The sequence below is a fragment of the Ips typographus genome, linkage group LG5 (genome assembly GCF_016097725.1).
Source record: "Ips typographus isolate SLU linkage group LG5, UJ_Ityp_2.0, whole genome shotgun sequence".
In the NCBI taxonomy this organism is placed as follows: domain Eukaryota; kingdom Metazoa; phylum Arthropoda; class Insecta; order Coleoptera; family Curculionidae; genus Ips; species Ips typographus.
This window is the reverse complement of record NC_138426.1, coordinates 6,182,147-6,197,002: the sequence shown is the minus strand read 5'-3', so window position 1 is coordinate 6,197,002 and position 14,856 is coordinate 6,182,147. Positions and strand designations below refer to the sequence as shown.

The following is a 14,856-nucleotide window of genomic DNA, read 5'->3' as shown; positions in this document are numbered from 1 at the left end:
AGTTGGTACTGGCGCAGCAAGGTAAAGCTCTCGAAATACTTCAGAACATCCCGGAGACGAAACAAGGAGACTACTACTCCCTTACAAATGCGCTGAAGCTAAGGTATCGGACCAAACACTTGACGCCGATGTACCAAAGCCAACTGAAAAGTAGATTGCAAGGACCATCAGAAACCCTACAAGAATTTGGGACTGAAGTTAGACGGCTAACTCGACTGGCATATCCACAAGCACCCGAAGAGTGTCTGAACCAGATTGCTGTGCAAACCTTCATTGATGGTGTCAAAGGCGCAGTTCTACAACTGGCGTTTCGCCTTGGCCGTTTTAACAACTTGACGGATGCCTTAGTTTACAGTCTGAAGTTCAAAGTTGCAAAGAACATCTCCCATAAGAAAGATAGTGAGCCAGACTCCAAATTTCCGGGAGATCAGTACCAAACGGGAGATGTAGCTGTTATGGAGTAAATTGTAAAAAAGTTAAATGAACTTTCTCATCGTCTTAACCAGAACATCAGAACAAATCACCGGTACTCCACTGTTAAAAGAAACATTACGTGTTATCATTGTGGACGTAAAGGACATACATACCAATGGAATGGAATTGCAGACAGCAGTCTGCAATTCTATTGGTATGTAATGCAAGCAGGATGGTATGCAAGCAGGAAATGAAGAACCCGGAAGGACAATTACCACGATATGTAGAGGATCGTCAAGCTTTTGATTGTGACTTAAGGCACCGGAATGGACAAATTCATGATAGTTGGAGGACTGGTCAAATCGCGAAAGTGATAGACAAAGAGGCTACAATATGAACTGCAGTGAATATCAGCGTTTCTTAAAAGGACATAATAAAAGGACAGCGTTCAGACCCTGATTGGAAAGTAATCAGATGATGGTTGAAGAAGGATTTGAAACCGGATTGGCAACAGATTTCCAGATATGGACCAACAGTGACGGGTTACTGGTTGCAGTTATGTTATGATGGGACAGTGGCATTAATTGTCAAATAGGTTTTGTGTCCTGCCTTACTTAATGATTATAACAGACAACGCAGTAAAACCCCTTAATTTTTGCACTGAGTGTCAAACATGTATATGTTTTTGCTATAGTGGGCACAACTACAGTCAATAACTCGTCAAATTAACACCGAGTGAACGTTTTGCGTGATATTTAACACTTCACGCCATGGAACATATCAACTAAGCACGTTTTACCTGCACTTGCTACTTTACAAAATGAAAATCAGACATTTAAACCATTTTGGTTGAATCACTTTTACACTTGTCTTGTTTGTTGCTGGGACGATTAAAATAGGCTCGTAATAATCTGATCAACATATCCTCAACCGGCGGAGGAAATAATAAGTACGTAGTTTAATAAGCATGCAAGCAATTTGGATTCAGCAATGTTTTAGATAGTACGTGGATTTTTTTGAGCAGTGTATTGCTGCTAAAATAAATGTCTAATTTATTTTTCTTCACAACGCCAAACAGTTTATTACAAGAGAACTGAAAATAAAACAAATCTTTGGGAGTAGTGGGAAAAATTTCAATCGGTTTATACAAACATTGATATTGTTGTACAAATGTAGGTCAGAAAGAATTGGAATTTGGTTTTGTCTATTTTGATAATGCTCGGTTGCATTAAACAGGCTTTAAAATGGCCTAAAAGATAGTTACTTATAAACTGTTACGGTTTTTTTTTGGCTTCTTCTTTTCCAATGCAAACAGTTAGGTTGTTGGGCCCTTGTATTTCAATTAACATTAAGCACTTAACAGAGCTGATGAACGACTGAATTGAAGAACGACATTTCTATATAATAACAAGTTCAATCTCGATACCGTTGATCTATTTGAACCATAACTTAATCATTTTTAATCTACTTTTCCTTTGAGTATCCGTGACAGATTTAATGGTAAGAGACAAACAAGTGATTAATTAAACAAACAAATGATTTAATCTACATAAAATGTAACTTGTTCAAAAGTAAACATTAACATTCTCTCGGTCTGACATTTGACGTATAGCTTGATGACAATCGACAATTTATTGATATATTGATTTGTAAAATTTGAATTTGAATATAGACAATTTATGTAGCAATTTTTGGGATTTAAGACCAATGGCAGAGCGAGCACATTCAGGGGTGTCTAATTGCAGAGTAGAACTAGATATTCTAGAATCAGATAGATTGTAGTTAAATTCTTTCCGGTTTAGAATTTTGTGGATGCAACATGTTGGTTTTAAAAATCTATTTCGCTAAGCGGATTTTATTAGACTAAAAATAGGTTTTTAATCTTAAAAGTTATTGGAAATTGATGTGTTCCATTGCCGTAAGGGATTTGATTGAGACAAGGAAGTTAATCCTATTTTGCGTCGTAAACAAAAGCCCGACAACATTTGGGGTATGTATAAGCTGATATTGTGTCCATAATATCCACTTTGCTTAATACCTAATACTAGTTGTACCTTGCTTGGATGTCATATGAACATAGCATGTTTCTAGGCTTTTTCTTGTTGGCACATAATAACTGCACTCAAAGCATCATCACCGCACATGTATCTGCGTGTGCCTCAGGCCTAGCTGAATGTTTAATTGTTCCGTCTACAATAAGTAGTCTGGCTCAGAACTGTGCTAATTTGGATATAGCCTTTTAGTTTCACTAGCAATACTTACATGGGATTGTAATGTTGTAAACCGAACTGTATGCATACAATTGGGGTCATTTTATAGTTGTTAGTTGTTTAAGGAACACACACCTGTGGTGGAACCACCTTCTGAACTTCGAAACATAGAGCAAAATTGCAAAACTTTGAAACTCCTATTAAGAGTAATATAAACTAAAAATCTTCCCTACAAAGGCAATAATACATGGTATTCGTACAAAACCGTATAGCTGACGCAAAGGTATATGTTCGGCCAACTGCTCCTCCTTTGCTATATCGGAGCTATGGTCCATTTATTTTCCAGTGGCGGTTACGTCATCATTTGCCTTTCTTGTCTATTACATGCGTTACGAGCGCGATAGAATTTTGACGTCATCTAGTCACGTCGGCAATGAATCAGGACGACAAGGCTTGGAAAATCGGCAACCATTGTTGACAAAAAGTAAACAAAGAGGCATTTTTTATTTTTGATATAAATTTTACACTATTTTAAGGAGTATTTTGATTTAACTTGTTTTTAATTGCGATACTACGTGTGAGACTAGATAATGTGTGTGTGTTTCGGTAGTCAGTTTTGAAAATGCCACCTTCTTAATACACTTTACAACTATCAAGGGGTCCAGTGTAACATTCTGAAGGAACTAGAGTTTGTGGAACAGAAAAGGATGCCTTTTCTAATAGAAAACCTTGTCACAATGAAACAGCCCATATATTTACTTACTCCTAAGAAGAGTTTTTACAAGAACACTACAAAAACCAAGTTTATTCAAGCCAGTGGTTCTCAAATAAACATGGATATAGAGTAAAGGTGTATTCAGCAGAAGCTGACAAGGTGATTTACCTAATACTATAAAAAGGGTAGAGGTATTAATAAGCTGCTAATACTAAATAGCTTATGTTTCAGGTACCTTTATTTGCCTAATCTGGAATTTGCGTATCATGCTTTGAAAAGGTCCAAATTTAAAAAGTCCCATTATCAATTGCTCTAAAAGACTGAACAAAAGGTGTTTGAAGTTATGGTTATAATGGTGTTGTCAAAATCCATATGCAGAGTGTTGAAAAAGCAAATTTCTAATAAGTTTCAGGTAATATTAGAAAGATACAAGTTACTTAATACATAAATTTGATCAAATGCCATTATTTTGCAGAATTATCTTCTCTGCCTATAAGGCTAGAAACAGATGGTGCTACTGTTAAATACTTTTTCCATCAGATAGTAGGTTAAATTACTATTTTAATTGTATTATTTACACATTATGAAATATACAAATAAAATCTTTAAAAAGTACACTCAAGTTTCTTTTTTATCTAAGAAGTCTAGTTTTCTTCATAAACAATCATAAAATTAGATAATTTCTTTAACTGAGGTACCTACCTGCTCTTACAACAAATTGAACTGAAATTGAAAAACATGTTAAATAAATCACACAACAAAACCAAATTGATATGTATTTAATGCTGGGTAAATTTACAAAAGGAAATAAATAAGCAATCTATATCACAAAACCAAGAAGCAAGTTCTTAAAACACCAACAATTCTGTTATAAGTTAAAACACTGCTTTAGGATTTAATAGTCCCCAGGATACACACATTGCCTTTCCTTTCTTGCAAATTTTATGGAATAATTCTTGAAACGTTGGTATTGGGCTGTTAGTGACTCGTTTGAATGCACCTATCTGTGATGTTCTTTCCAGATAATTTAAATTGAATGTTGTTGTTATTCTCAAGCCAAAGTTTGATTGGAACTTTCCGCCTTTGTTTACCACCAAATGTTGCAAGTTTTCCAGTTTGGTGAAGAAAAATCTTAAATTCTACGAAGGTCTCGCAATAACAACATTAATTAATAAACTTAAACAACCCTAAATTAAGTTTTTATTTCTTCTGTTTGTAGTTTTTGGTGTTTTTCAACTTTTTAAAATTCCTAACCTCAAAATGTTTAGCCGACTGTCAGTTGGGACTATGCTCTATGTTGCCACATCCTCCACGAGCAGATGTAAACCTGGTGTATTTTTGGTTGCAGTAATAAACGGACCGATGAATTATACAGATTTCGAAAAAATAGCTATTTATGTAACCAGTTACAAAAATATAGATTTTGTGTAACGAATGAATGTTTGTAAGGCGAGCGCAGCGAGGTCCTACAATTTGAATGAGTTACAAAATAAGACATTTTCGAAACGTGTTGCATACATAATTTTTTCTAATTTTGACCAAAAAGCTGTGAAAACCATCTTTTAAAGTGATTTAACACAAATATTCACTTTCATAGCACCTTGTATAAACTGTGACGACATGTTATGATGGATGTCGCCCATATGTTTCTACGGAAATGCATAAAAACAGGGAGTGATGAAATGAACTTTTCATAACTAGTTACATAAAGTGATACTTTTCGTAACTAGTTACGAAAAGTAAAACGTTTTGTCAGTCTAATCAGTTTTGAAAAGTGTCACTTTATATGCCAAAATTAGAAAAAAGCATTTATTGCATGCAAAACATGTGAGATTCTTAGAATGTTTTTTTTCAAAACAATATAGTTTTCTCATTTTCATTTAAAATTGCTTAATGAAAGATACATATTGTGAGGTTTAGAGGAGGAATTTGTCAATACGGCAACGTCCAAACAGGTGACAAAAAGATGGGTAGCCTAGCTTGTAATAAACGACGTGCGTAAATTTCAATATGACGGAGCCTTGATGACGTAACCGCCAGGGGAAAAAAATGAACCATACCTGAAGTGCTGAACGACAAATGACAGTCGACGGACTTTACAAAGAGGTGGAAAATACCAATAATACCAAATACGTAGACAACTAACGGCGGATGTTGAAGAGAAAGTACGACTTGCTAACCATACATACACAAGGTCACGGATAGGATTGGAAGGAACGTCTGGAAGAAATTCCATTGGACTACGGCTTATAAGCCCGGATAACTTTTATATTTCAATTCAACATACAAGGTGTACCAGTAAAAAAAAATACGTTAGATAAAGGTCTCTCAAAATTGGTCTATCGTTTTTATCTTTAAATAAGAAAAAACTTGCTAGCCAACTATGCAATGTAGTTTTTGTTTCATTCCGATATCTTTAAAAACAAAAAATGACAGCTGATCAAAATGACAAAGTCAATAAATCGCTCTGTCCAAAAATGGCAAAATCTGTTTGAAATTCCAAAGTTGCAATTAAATTTGTTATTAGATCTGGCAACGCTGCGTTTGTAAAACTATTTCTGAAGTACTGATCATAGCATTCTATAGCCCCCAAAAAAATTGAAAAAGTTATCTATGTTAGTTTTCCAGAACTTTTAATAGGACACTTTACTAGAATCACCCTGTATACGGTTTGCTATCGGCTAATAAGAAAGAAAGAGAGTTTGCAAGTAAATAAAAAAATTGAGTAAATTTTGATGTTGATTTCAGGATTCCACGGATTTTCACTACACTTCTATTGTTGCTATGTCCTAACCTTCAGATTTTTGCTGTAACTCTCAATTTTGAATTTTTTTCGTATTGTTCTGGTTATGCTCGCTTTGGACATAGTTCTACGGCAGAAATTCAATCAGAAGAAAAAGAAAGTATCTATTCTAAGACAAGCACAAAAATCCAGATAAATCTAAGCTCTTATGGTATTACCCCCGATAAAAACCTGGGATTTTATCAATGTCAACATCACTTTGTCAGTAGTAAACTGTCCTCATTCGATGAAAATTACTCGTTTTTATGAATGACTGCATTTGTCCTTAATAAAAAGATACTTGCATCACAAAGAGAAAAAATCAAAGAAGATCGCCTGGAGTAGTAATTATTTGTTTAACACGTCCTAGTCTACATTAAACTTGAAAAATTACAAGAATACGAGCATATCATAAACAAAATTATAGAAATTACAATCCTAAAAATAGTTTCCTGAATATTACTGCTTGCCTATTAAACTCTCAAGTTCAGTTGGTTGTGAAACACACAGTTAGAAAATATCAGTGTTGTATTTTTCAATAGGTACGTAATAATTTGTTGTTATTAGGAGAGTGCTAGCGAAGTGAATTTGATTAAAAAATTTCTAACATATTATCTTTTTAGATTTAAGATAAATGAAAATAACCTCATCTTTCAAAAAGTATCCTATTTGATTAAAAATTAACAAAATGTTTGACTGCTTGTTTGCTTTTTGAAAAACTTAAGGTGTGCTGATTGTAAACGTAATGAAAGTAATGATTGAGTTAGTAATGAGCGATTTTACCACAATAGTGCGATAATTATTGATCTTTTCACACTAGTGTGATAATAGTTATTATTCTAATTTTGACATGTAAAGTGTCATTTTTCTTAACCCTTGCCCGTGACACAACGTTTTACTTTTCACACTGCCCCCCTCTTAAAGCTGATCGTCCCGATCCGCTTCATCTAGTCCCTGGTATTTCTTGAGTCTGTCCAGATGGACAATTTTCATCTTGAAATGTTGGAACGAGCGTTGGACTCTATACACGACGTCGCTTAACTTTTTTACCACATTGTAAGGTCCCTCCCAAACCGGTGCATTGCATTTGCAGCGGCCTCAAATTAGAGTTGGTACGTTGCCCATGAAGTTTGACCGTCGTATGTGGGAGGCTTGATCTTGTTGAGCCCGTTTCCGGTGATCACTGTAAGGCTGGCTCCAATGCTGTCAATTTTCCGCTCTAAATCGCGTAGCTTTATCTCGACATCATTCCGAATTTTATTGAGACGATGGGTTACATACTCTTGGATTTCTGTCTTGGTCCCCGCTAGAACGTCCAATATTTCTACGTTACGCTTTTCGTGCCGCTCTCTGTCTTCTTGTCGCATTTTTTCTTGTTCTACTTTGTCTCGTTGTCGAATCTCTTCTTGTTTTTCAAGCATTTCCATAATAGCTGCAAGTTGAACCTCCATAATTGCACTTTGACGTCTTGTTATTGGCATAAAATAAATTTAACACACCACTGTTCTGAAAATCTCTAGTCCGGTTCTGAACACAAGTCTCTAACCCGAAGTTTAGTTCAAATTCACGTCGCACTAAAGTCTGATCGCACTTCTGACACCAATTGTTACGGTTTTACCGTGGGTTTACACGAAGTCAATTTAACTCAACAAGAAATAAATTTATTTACACTTCAAAACACTCCGTACAATAATTAATTCAGCTACCAAAAACATTACTACAATTCCACAATTATTCTACTCTTTAAATTTCACCGCGTCCCAAATCCACTACTAGTCCACCGTCTGAAACCGCTTCTTTTATATTCGGTAAACCACGTTCTAGAAACGCTTCGCGATTTGCGTCGAACATCGAAGATGCTTCTCGGTGTATCGCTTTCTAACGGTGGCCTACTTTAACACGCGCCCGGCCAGATATTGCGACGCATCGAATCCATCCCGAATCGAGTGCTCGTTCAGTAAGTATCGAGCATAGTAGTCCCAAACCGTAACAATACCTTAGGTATTGTCATAAACAGGTACCTTAGTCATTAGCTGATGTGAATCGTCAGCTTTTGTGAGAAAATTAGCAATGTTTTCTTTCGTCAGGACATTTGACTTCTTAGGCTGATAATTTATGGAGTGGCGCTTTAAAAATGCAAGTAAACCAGTAAATTTCTTGATGTCCACATTTCTTTTTAGAGATAGTTCCGTTCTTAACATAGAATAGAGGGTAAGGTGAAATTCTTCATGGTCTTCATTCCTTCGAAATAGTCCAACAAGACCTTTTCGTTTATATGATTTACATTTTTATCTTTGCACCAAGCATCAAATTTGGCATATGCCAAATCATACTTTCCTGTCGATTTTGTCGGCATAACAGTGGATAAGGCACTTTGGGCGGCTTCTTCAATATCTTTGTTAATATCACATTCTTCTCTTGACAGGGTTTTGGTACTTAGTTTTTAATTAGCAATAAAAAGTAACACCAAATATCTGTGATCAAAAGTAATGTGTCAAGCTTGACATTAAATTATTTTAGGAATCTAAGCAACGGTACATAGTACACCTGCATTATTTTAAAGTCAGGTGATTTACAAGTACAAGGTGGGCCAAAATAAGTCATCCGATATTGTTTGGCCGCCTTCAGAATATCGGTTGTGGATCGCGCAGTGTGTGCCGTTGCTCCGTCCTGATGGAACCACATGTCCCTCAGCCCTAATTCGTCCAATTGCGGCAGAAAAAACTCGATCAAAATGGCCCTATAGCGCGCACTGTCCATTGTTGTCGTTTGACCAGCGGCGTTCTTGAAAAAAAATGGATGATGCGCACCATGCTGTCACTTTGAGCGGGTGTAATGGATCCTCGTGCATCACTCGTGGATTTCCGGTGCTCCAGACGCTATAGTTTTGTTTGTTTACGTACCCGCTGATGTGGAAATAAGCCTCATCGCTCATTATGATTTTGGTCGAAAAATCGTCCACTTCTTCATCGAGATTTCCGGCGACAGTTGGGGAGTGTATCGCTTCATGGCTTGTTCACTTGTATTCTGCATCTGTCTAGTCCACAAATGTCAAAACAGATTTGATATTGGCGGCCATTTGCAAAAATAAGAGCACCAATAGGGTGATTTCTTTTGGTCCACTTTGTATTATTCTGTATGATCGTATTCTGAACGCCGAGGTCAAAATTAGAAAAAATCTTGTATGAAACACGTTGGGAAGTTAAATTTTTGTGTAACGAGCAGATTTTTTTGCAAAAGGATGCGAAACGTACTTTTCCCAGCTGGTTACATAAATAGCTATTACATTACTAGTGTGGTATGAGCATTTTTATAGTCACGTGTAAGAAGTATTGGTAAGGTAGGGTTAGTTAAAATCAACGTTATTGCTGGAAAAGATGTGAAGTTTCTTGGTAGATTTCTCGGACTCAAATTCATTTTCAAGCTTCGTCGTGAACAAAAATACTTGTATTATTAGAATACTTCTTAATTACTTAATCACAGTGGTTATCACAATTCGAAATATCTTCGGGAATATCACAGTCAATAACAGATGAAGTAATGGTGAAAACACAATAGTAATCCACTGCTGTTTTCGATTCTTTTTTCTTCTGCTTTAGATATAGCATCTCCTTGTGATAGTTGCACAATCGCGTTTATGTCTTTATGAATCAGAATACGAATAGATCAACAGTCGTCCCAGAATTTTCAGGATCAGTAACAGTATTTCTTTTGAAAATAGCTGTATAGAGTGTCTGTGCTCCAGATACTTAACAAAAAAGCACTTTTCTCCAAATTTTATTCATTCGTTCTCTTATTGTTTGCGTAATGTCTATTTTTACGAATGTAGGGGAGTGATTAACCACACAGCCTTCTCCACAATAAATTCTCAAATGTTACTGAGGGGGTACTGCTCGACATGTTTCAACATCCTTCGCTGTTCTTGATATACATGAATGATATTGTTTCTCTCCCTATTAACGGACAATTCACTGTTTTCGCTGATGACGCGACCATTCTTTGGAGCGGCAAGAGCGCCGATTCATTGACTGCCACTATTGATGGCTACCTTTCCATAATCAAACATTGGTGCAATTCCAACTTACTGTCATTAAATAACAGTAAGACCAAGATCCTACATTTTGGATGCTCATTGCAGGAGATTTTTGTTGAGGGTGAGCCATTGTCCGCCCCTGGAATGAACAAGTTTCTTGGTCTTATTATTGACGATTCGCTGAGCATGTGGACGATCTGTGCTCTAGATTGGCATCGGGTTGCCAAGCATTGAGGGTATTCTCTGGCAATCTGGATTACCATGTAGCTAGGAGTGCATATTATGTGCATACTTTCAGTGCATACTTTCTGGGGGGTTTGTTCTCGAAGCCGCTTCAATTCTCTGTTTCTCCTGCAGGAGCGAGCATTGAGGTGCTTGTGTCGTGTTGGATACAGGGCCTCATGTAGACCCCTCTTCATTGAACATGGTATCCTCATCTTGTGCTGCATTTTCATCTTGGAGACGATTTGTCTTGTCCGTGGCAAGTTTGGAGGTCAGTTGTCCGAGGGCTCCGGCTCGGTGACTCGCAGTAGATTCGTTTTGAGGCTTCCCATTCCTCACACGGAGAAGATATGTCGTCGCTTATTTACGGTGGCAAGAGACTTTTCAATAACCTTCCTCTCCACGTGAGAGGCCAGCCATCTGCGCATGGATTTAGGCGTGAGGCTTAGAGGTTTTTGCTTGACGGGGCGTACTATTCTCTGGACGAATTCTACTCCAGTTCTTAAGGGCATCAGTAAAGCAAAACGTCTTATGGGAGATTCAATGCATTTTATGACAATCTTTTAACCCAAATTAAAAAAAAACTAGGCTAGATATTGCTGTTTTTTAAACGTCATATGAAAGAAGACACTTGCTAGAATGTGCGAAAGTCAATATAATCATATAGTCAGTCAATATAACTTTCGCACATTCCCCAAACCTTTAGCTATTTAATAAAAAAAAAATCACGCAAATAAGTTAAAAATTAAAGTCGTGATTTGGGTTAAAAGATAGGACTAAAAAGTTGCTCGAATTTCGGAGCGGAAATCTTGCATCTTTGTTCCATATTACTCTAGGAGCATCGTCGCTTAAACAGTAATGTCTGCGTTAACACTGTCGTAGTTTTATCGACAGAAACAAAGAACGAACAGTGTTTTTTATATATTTTTCTACACGTAGGCCAAGCATCGCGATCGAAAAACGTAAAGTCTTTACCGATCCCCTTAAGGCGCCTTGTTCTGCCATAAATTGACAAAGCACCACTGTTTGTGTTTTTGATCCTCTTTATCCTCTCTTATACAAGGTAACTGCCTTTTTGCTTTGTTTTTATTTTAATAATTGTAAGGTGTAATTATGTGTGATTCATATTGTATGTGTAGTGTAATAATTATGTATGTTCTTTTTTTGCTGTTTTTGTATGTGTTTTCAATGCTTTGTCAATGACTTCAAGTTTCCGACAATAAAGCTACTTTTTTGATTGATTGATTGATTGATGGCACATAAGTGCCCATCATCAGGAGTTCAGACGAAAAAAAAATATCTCGATAACTCCCCGTATCTCCCTGGTACATCCTCGTATTTTCTGTGTTTCTCGAGAATATCCTGGATACCAAAAATAAGAACATAACGTCCGTGCGAGTTATATACGATATCTCTTCTACGTCTATTACAGAAAATCGAAAGAGTATCGAATTAGGTGGAAAGTATTGCCAAAGTTGTGGTGGTGAGCACACGGGTCCATTAATATGCCATATGTTTTCGGAAACTATACATAGTAGGGCTTTGGGAAAAAAATCTGTTTAGTAAATGTGGGCACGAGAAAATCCTGGAAAAAATGTTCACCTTTCTAAATCCACCGCTAAGGGGGTTTCGATACCACTGAAATGAAAAATACCCAAAAACTGAAAATTTAAATGGAATGGTATAGCAAAAATACGTAATTGCCTGTTCTAGACAAAAAAAGTTGCTATTTATATTTTTTTTCTCTCTTCATATAAAGTGGTAAGGATGATTCAAAGTTTGCTTTGAACAACTGATCGTAGAGACTTCGTTTATGTGGCATTTTAAAGAGAATTTTCTGTCCTTTAAAGTGATCCAAAACGATGATGCATTTATTTTTCAGTCTTTCCGGTAGAGGTCGTTTTTCCAAAATTGAAGCTTTCATCTCAGATAGCTCGAAAAAATCAAATGCAATGGTATTGCCTTCCTTACAATTTTCACCTATTCCATAAAGAATCCAATTATCTATCGTGGTGTGAAAACTGCAGTTCTCTATCTCTACTGTAACCCGAGATATCATTACTCATAAAATCAATTTACTATTTGGTTCAAATTCGGTTGTTATAATGGCAGTAATTAGTACAAACCACTCCGTTTTGTTTCGAAGCATTTTTTGTTTGTTTTTTGAGTTTATGGACGTAATCCAATCTCCTATGACAATTTTTTTTAATATTTGTATTTCTTTCCTCCACACTAAGAAATATCCCTGTAGATAATGCCGTTTAAATACTGTTTTAAATAAAAATCTCTAAGTCTGACAATTATCATTTTGACGTTGCCAGGTGCCGCCATACTGTCTGAAAATATCATGGTTTTTTAATAAGATGTAAGTTTAAGCAGGACTACGTCCATAATAATAATAATAAATTAAAATAAACTCGAAAGTGTCGTATAAACTGTAGTCGAAAAGTTCCCCCTAGCGGTGTTAAAGCACCTTACAAGCACCTTTGGTGAGCCACTAAAACCATTTTTACCTTCAGGAAATAGACCTTTTTAAATATGATTTTTTATAGCAATTTAAATAATAATACTATAACATACACAGAACCGAACCCAAATTTAATAACGTTTAATTTTGATAAAACATTTGATTTGAAACTGTGTAATTGAATTATACAATTTTTTTATTAGGAAAAAACGGAGCTAATGCTTAAGAGCTTACGATGCCTTGTCGCTGGTCTGTTCCTAGTCGTTTTTCCAATTTTTTGACTCATCAATTTCATCAGGTAAGTTACTTTAGAATCAAATATTGTGATATCGATTTTAGTTGTAGCAATCATATAGAGGTTAAACCACTTGCATCACTTTTATAATAGTATATTATTCAACGAGCGTATAATAATTATTAGCCGACTGTAACAAGCAGTTAGTCGAGTTTTGGATAACTAATGAGAGAAAAATTTTATGTCCCATTTTAAGAAGCCAATATATCTCCGAGTAACCCTCGATAGATCACTTACATATAGGCATCAATGTGAAAAGACGCGTCACTAAGTGGCCGCAGGAAATAACATCCTGAAGAAACTAACAAATAGCAAATAGGGCGCCAAACCAACTGTCCTCAGAACCACCGCCCAAGCACTTTGCTTCTCCACAGCCAAGTACGCATGTTCTGTATGGTCCAGATCGGCGTAGGCCAAAAGAGTCGACATAAGCCTCAATGAGACCCCCTATTTGCCTCCAGCTGTCCATCATCTCACAGATTGAAATCCAGACACCGATTTCTTAAAGATCCATTGGATGAACCACCAGCCAACTAACCTCTCTCAGAGGACCCGCCCAGTGGTGTCTTAAGTGACTTTAAAACCTGGAAGACTCTAAATCGCATTCGAACTGGTGTCGTATAACAAACTTGATCAAATGGAGACTATCCGAGCCAAATGACGACAAGTGTGACTGCGGCGCAGTACCGACAATGGAACATGTCCTGACATGCCTAAACTGCCCCATACGGTGCTCCCTCGACGACCTATGGCTAGGTAAACCCGAAGCATTGGACGTGCCCCAATACTGGGCCGAGAAGCTTATTCCGGACACGAAAAAGTAAAAGTAACAAGAAAGGACAGCCGGCATAATTCCTTCGATGTTGGGGTGTTGTTTTTGGCTGACCTCGGTTTGTCTTTGGTATTGTCTTATTTCATTTTGAAATAAAAATGCATCCAATTTTCAGATTCAAATATTAACTAATTTCTGATAATCATGGTTTTGAACTCATTTTGAGTCAAAGTGTTTTAAGTTCGCCTCTTAATCATTGAAAGATATGAATCTTTATTAACTATTATTAACTTTAAACTAAAACAAATATTTGACATGGTCTGAGATATGACAACGTTCTTCAACAACCTGAATGACCAACCAATGAAACTCCTGAAATTCAACGATCAAAGCCGATATCAGTCGATTGTCAATTGTAACTTTGGTAGGAAGAGTCCATCTCTCTCTAATTCGGTTTCTCAGTTCAACTGTCTCTTTTTGTTAAATAGCTATTCTTTGGTTGCTATACGTAAAAGTTGATTTGAATATGAGATTATGGACAAAAACTGAAGTAAATAATAAAATCAAATTATTAAATAAAAGACAAGAGCTTCGTTCAGTCAACAAGCTCCCAGATTACGCGTCCAAACGCTCCTCTAGCTCAGGGGTTCAAAACACCCCCGACTTTTAAGACCAGGAACTAAAATCGGAAACGTTTAGATGTTCTGGAAGAAACCTGATACTTACCGTTAACAATGCAGCTATGAGATTAAAGTGAGCTAATAGTATGACGGTAACTAACTTATTGGGTTCATTCTCTCATTCAACAAAATGTATAATATCAGTAAGTATATTAAACTTGATCGGCCGCAATTATCACAATCAATATTAGTTAAACACCCCAATGAGTTAAACTCTTAACAAACTTAAAGCTCCCAATAGCAAGTTAGTCAATTTAAATCATTGG

At 36.4% G+C, this 14,856-nt stretch overlaps 1 long non-coding RNA gene across 1 annotated transcript; it reads left to right on the top strand.

Moving 5' to 3' along the window:
- The first annotated feature begins 4,785 nt into the window (after positions 1-4,785).
- On the top strand, positions 4,786-14,062 carry LOC145729586 (uncharacterized). The gene is made up of 3 exons (XR_014178417.1): positions 4,786-6,663; positions 13,047-13,141; positions 13,189-14,062. It is a non-coding gene; the product is annotated as an uncharacterized LOC145729586 (long non-coding RNA).
- The last annotated feature ends 794 nt before the right edge of the window (positions 14,063-14,856 follow it).